Source organism: Octopus bimaculoides, chromosome 9 (genome assembly GCF_001194135.2).
Source record: "Octopus bimaculoides isolate UCB-OBI-ISO-001 chromosome 9, ASM119413v2, whole genome shotgun sequence".
Taxonomy (NCBI): domain Eukaryota; kingdom Metazoa; phylum Mollusca; class Cephalopoda; order Octopoda; family Octopodidae; genus Octopus; species Octopus bimaculoides.
Genome location: NC_068989.1, coordinates 56,968,522 through 56,975,238, shown reverse-complemented (window position 1 = coordinate 56,975,238; position 6,717 = coordinate 56,968,522).

Sequence of the window (6,717 nt, the reverse complement as noted above, 5' to 3'; positions counted from 1 at the left end):
TGTGTGTGTGTGTGTGTGTGTGTTTGTCCCTCCTTCCATCGCTTGACAACCGATGCTGGTTTGCTTACATCCTCGTAACTTAGCTGTTCGCAAAAGAGACCGACAGAATAAGTACTAGGCTTACAAAGAATAAGTCCTGGGGTCGATTTGTTCGGCGCTCCTGCATGGCCTCAGTCAAATGACTGAAACAAGTGAAAGAATAAAAGAATATATATACACACGTGTATTACGTGTATTGTGAGCACACATCTTCTAAAGGAGAGGCAGTGCTTTCCTATGACGAGAACAAAGCGACCAGGTGGTCACGTTCGAATCTGCCAAATTGTATCAAAACTGAAAAAGACACGTTATTATTTCCATGTACAGCTATATAGAAATATTATATGTCAGCGAAAGTAGCTGCTTATGTAGATTATAGATAGCTACACCGCTGTAATAAAACCTGGAAATTATTAAATATTTCACATATTACGATAGCTTCAGGATATTTCAATATATCACAAGATTCGCTCGAAAAGATGTCTTTTATCTTTCAAACTTCTTTTCTCATCAGTAAATGTCTGTCCCAGCTATTAATATGTCCGTTGAATTTATAGTCAATTTAATTTTCACAAATGAGAAATATCTATTTTTAGAGGTAGTTTCAGTTTTTATCAGTTGACAACAAAAGACTATCGACTCTATTATACTGTATACATTTCTTGTTTGAACACGTAGATGGATGGATGCATAGAGGGTTTAATGGGTATACATTCCAGATTTTCTCAAAAGTTTATTATATATAACTTTGATTTACTGAATATTTCCATGGACAGCATGTGACTGTGTGGTAAGTAGCTTGTTTACCAACCACACGGTTCCGGGTTCAGTGTCACTGCGTAGTACCTTGGGCAAGTGTCTTCTACTATATCCTCGGGCTGACCAAAACTTTGTGAGTGAATTTGGTAGACGGAAACTGAAGGAAGCCCGTCGTATATATATATATATATATATATATATATATATATACACACACACACACAGAGCTTCGACAAAATAATGGAAACACATTAAAATTTCAAACAAATTAATTTTAATATCTGGTAGGACCGCTTTTGGCAGTAATTACAGCTTGAATTCTACAAGGTATGGGCTCGTACAAAGTTTGAATTGTTTCCAAAGGAATTTTTGTCCATTCTTCAGCTAAAACAATCTCCAGTTCTTGTAGTGATGATAGTGGAGGATATTGACGCCTTACTTGTTTTTCTAAAGTGCACCATAACTGTCCAATAATATTGAGATCTAGGGACTGAGGTGGCCAGATAAGATGTCCAACTTCACTAGAATGTTCCTCGTGCTATTCAGTAACAACTTTACCTGTGTGAATTGGTGCATTATCATCCTGAACGATTGCGTTTCCCTCCGGAAACAGTTCCGCGACCATAGGATGAATTTGATCAGATAAAATGCTTAGTCTTGACTATTAATTCTGCCATGAAGGGAAACCAGTGGGCCGGTGCATTTCCAAGATATAGCAACCCTCAAATCGTCACAGATCCTCCTCCATGTTTAATAGTTGGAAGAAAACAGTCTGGGTCAAATGTTTCTTTTGGCTGTCTCCACACGTACACTCGGCCGGTGGTCAGAAATAAGGTAAAGAATGACTCGTCCGAGAAAATAACATTCTTCCACTGCTCTAGAGACTAATTCTGTCGGTTTTCATTCCACTCTAAACGCTTTGCAACGTTTGTTTTTGAAAGTAGTGGTCTTCTGATTGCAACCCTCCCATGAAATCGGGCTTTGTGCAGCTTCTGGTAAACAGTTTTTGTAGAAATTGGGTTCTCGAGGTGGTCATTAAGCTCTGCAGCAATTTTGGGAGCTGTGATCGTTTCTAACAACTCACGTAAGAGTCCGACGGTCCCTCTCTGACATTTTTGGTTTTCTTCCTGAATTTTGTTTCGACGAGGAGTTTTTTCCCTCCTTCTCAAAGGCTGTCATTACTTTGGAGACAGTACTTCTTGATACACCAAATATTTCAGCTGTTTTTCGTTACGCTAGCACCTGTCATACGAGCACCAACAATTTGACCTCTTTGAAAGTTCGATAGATCTGTCATTTTAATAAATTTTAATTACCTTTTTCTGATGATGTCTGAAAAGAAACAGCAATTTTAGTAAAACATATTAAGAAACGCTAATAATAAATCGAAAAGCATAAAAGTAAACAAGCTTTTGATGGTTTTATAGATAATTCAAAATTATGATGCTATAATGCTAGGTGTTCCCATTAACTTTTCCAACCCCTGTATATGTATATGTTTGTGTGTCTGTGTTTGTCCCCCCCACCAACCATCGCTTGACAACCGATGTTGGTGTGTTTACGTCCCGGTAACTTAGCGGCTCGGCAAAAAAAACCGATAGAATAAGTACTAAGCTTACAAAGAATAAGTCCTGGGGACGATTTGTTCGACTAAAGGCAGTTCTCCAGCATGGCTGCAGTCAAATGACTGAAACAAATGAAAGAATAACTTTGATTTACTGAATATTTTCATGGACAGCATAATGAAATTCATCCAAAAATTAACCGGAACAAGTTTAATGTAAAAAGTCAGCGACATAACCTAATGGAAAATATCTACAATATGCAAATATATGAATATACTGACTGACTTTGTTTCCATCCATTCATCCTAGTCGAACGCGGACCATTATAACTCTTTCGTGCCAGACGTCCAGATTAAGTGATGAGGCATAATATCTGGCCTGTGTTTTAGTCAGATTGGCCCTTGGCTAACTGAAATATCTCATGTCCGTACGCCGCGGCGACTACAGAAGGTACCATTATTGCACAATCTGAACGGTTTGATCCTGGCCGTTGACAATTTGCAGAGTGCTATTCCGCTCAACATCTAGTGATATTCGCCATTGATTTAATAAGTTCATTTGCTGAAATAGTTCACATCTATCATACGATTTCACCGTACCCTGCTTAGAGTGGCTACAAGCTGTGTAACCCATAGCTAGCACCCCAATAAATACTACTACTCCGGGTCAAAGTAGACCTGGGAACAATAATGGTTAAGGGGTGGTTCCACACTCCTCAAAACCCTGGAACTCTCGAACCAGGATCCCACTACCGGATACAATTTAATGATCATACCAAGGTAATATGTGGCAGGTGATACTTTTATTATTAGTCACTAGTGGACTATGGGCTACTAGTTATGATTGCTGATGCAGGCTAACATAAAACTTCAAAATGTCAGTAATCGCCTCAGGTCAGGACGCGGATTCTTACTATGATGCATAAAAGAAAAAAAACTCTCTCTCTGTGCGCGTGCGCGTGTGCGTGCGTGTGTGTGTGTGTGTGTGTGTGTTCCAGCTCATCCGATCAGCAGAACAGCCTCCTTGTGAAATTAACGAGGAAGTGTCTGAGAACTCCACAAGCACGCGCACTCTTAACGTAGTTCTCAGGGATATATAGCGTGATACAGGATGTGACAAGGCCGACCCATTGAATCACAGGTACAACTCATTTTGACAGCTGAGTGAACTGGAGCAATGTGAAAAATAAAATGTCTAGCTCAGGGACACAACGCACCGCCAGGAATAGAACCCACGACCTTCACATAAATGTACCGTTGCAGAGCAGTTTATTTTGATGCAATTATATCACTTGTGTTACCTAGTTTTAAACTAGGATGCATAGTAGAATTTTATATTAGGATATAAGTTTTATTCGGGGATGCATTACACTCTCTCATCAATGGAGGTCAGTAGGAATATTAAGGTAACGTTGCTGTTGTTGCTTTTGTTCTTAATCTTGTTCTTGTGGTTACTATTGACAGTGCTTCTGTTTGATATCATGTCGTCCTTGTCCTTGATTTTCACGTATGATCAAAGAAATCCTTTCCATAAAAGAATGTTTTGTTTTATTTTTAGACATAGTGTAACACGGTCTACATTATTCAGTGTATATTGGCGACAGAGGCAAACTTAATACTGGGAGATAATATTTATTCCCACTTAAACGTGGGTGATTTATCTCACCACAAGCGATATAAACAAGAATGCATTTTACGCCAAAAGCCAATGTGAGAGTTTCTCTCATGGCATCTACCACAGTATTGTTTGTTCTAACAGAACATTCACATTTAAATGGAAATAAATATTCAGTGTGCCCTTCCTTTCATGAGTATGGTTTGAGGGATATTTGATCGATATTTCTTGCAGTTCCAACGCCTAAATAGAGACTTACTTGCTGAAGTATGTCTTGCTAAGGTATTATAATTCAGCTGAGATAGTTGATGTATATGCATACTCACACACATACGTTTAGCTATTAATGTTTATATTATATTAGTCCTGACCATGTAGACTTCTGATCAAAAATATTCTGTATCATAATGACCACTCATGCCATCTTTTTCTCTTGGACAATGCACAGAGACTACTTTGTGCACTGTATCCTTTCTTTTTTTTTAAGGTGGTAAGGAGTGGTTTGACGGAGATTGGGCACAGATTCTAATTGGTGAGGCAACCGTCTAGAGAGTCACTCACTGTATCATGGTTGATACAGTGTACGTGTTGCTTGTCATGTACTTGAGATTTGGTATGCTGCGATGGTGGTAGTAGCAATAGCACTAGCAGCAGCAGCAGCAGTAGCAGTAGTAGTAGTAGTAGTAGTAGTAGTAGTGGTGGTGGTGATGGTGTAGTTGTTGGTGGTGGTGGTGGCGGCCTTGGCGATCGTTGTCGTTGTCATTGTCGTAGTGGGAGTGATAGATGATGCGTTGTTGTTATGGATGTATGAACAACATTTTTCCAGAGTTACAGATATAGTTCTATTCTTCGTAAACAATACTACTGAGATAGTTATATACTAAACGATTCAGTCCATCCAGATCCTATAAAACTCAAATCAATTGACCTTCTAAGTAATAAAAGATATAATGGGATAAATAGGTTTAGCGCTAAGGTCAATAGCCAGTTTTAGCTTGATGTTTATGGATATAGTAACTTTGAAATGCTTTAAACACTGGCTTTTCCTTTTTAGATTCCTAATCATTTCCCTTTTAATGCCTAATCGCTAACAGTTGCACAGATTAACGAAAATTGGTTATTTAGTGGGTAATTAACCCTCTAGAGGCAGCTTATAGTTGCAATGAAAAAAGATCGTAATTTTTTAATATATTGCTTTTTCCCATTCAATATTAATTCTTTGTACCAAATTTGCACGAAAAATATCATTTTCTTAGGTTTTACAATGTTCCCAAATATAAATTATATAGCTGGTTTACATGAAGAAATCTTTACAAATAGTTGCTGTAGTTTCAGTAGATATTAGATGGTGGTTAAGTGAACGTAATTACGCAGTGAAATCATAATATTAATTATTAGTGCATTTGTAATGCAATTTTAAAATTTGTTCCCATTATGGGAACATTGGACGGTAAAAGGTTAATTGAATTATGTTTGCTCTTTGCTCTGCAAAAAATTGACTTTGAAATTATTCCGTTGTCATCCAAGATCTTACATTTTTAAACATTGTACTGCTCTGACATTTTCAATCCCTGTACCGTGGTTAAGAAAACTTGAGCTTTTCGTTGTCTTTTATACTGCTTAGATTTTTTGTGGTTAAATAAATATAGTTAATGTAATATAGTTATCATTTTAATTTAAGTTTAAGCAAAAATGATTTATTGAAAAAATTAATATCAATGAACATATTAAAGCATGATTTTTTTATATGTCTAGTTAAAACTGTTCCGCTTACAAAAGTAAATACACTGTGGAAAAAAATGCCTTTCACCACATGCCTTCATATAATAGTAACTTTCATTTTTATTTATTTCTGCAGCACATTTTACTCTGCACCATTGAACGAAACTATTCAACATATGAAGGGAATGTATATTTAGAGTTGTCTGAGGTATGAAAGGACAACGGTCATGTCCCCTCATTTTTCAGGATCTCTGATATTAAAGTGGAGTTGTCATCCCCGAAACCGGATACCTAGCCCGAATTCCGCTAAAAGCGCTCAAGAACTTGGCGGTAGTATCAATCCGGTTGACGGGTTATAACTACCATCAAAGAATTATGAATACAAAGATGTCTGAGTAAACACTGTAAGGGATTTTGTCCGATATGTTAATGATTACGTCAATCCATGGCCTTAAATTGATCCCATATTCCATCGACTCCGAAAAGAACAGCAAAGTTAACCTGAGCTGGGTTTGAACTCGAAATACAGAAATCCAGAACACTTTATGCCATATGCTTTAACGAGCCTGTCCATTCATCACTTTACAGATTAATAATGGTGTTCGCTGAGAAGTAGATCTCCAATGGATCAGGCTTTGTGAAATCTGTGTTAGTGATTGTTTGGGTGTTTTACACGCAGGAATATATGAAACAAACCAACAAATAAATTTATATATATTTATATATACTTTATGTCATATAAGGACGGAGTTGTGCGTCGATAGCCAGCTGGAAAAGATGTTTACCTGGGGCTAAAAAAGGTAGTAACACCGTCCTAATCAGGACTGCCACTTTAAGTTGGCATATACACTTTACTCTATATATATTCTTTTACTTGTTTCAGTCATTTGGCTGCGGCCATGCTGGAGCAACACACATATATATATATATATATATATATATATATATATATATAAGAGGAATAACCACCAAGGTGGATTCCTAATATGTTAGAAGAAGACGCCAAATTGTCTGATAT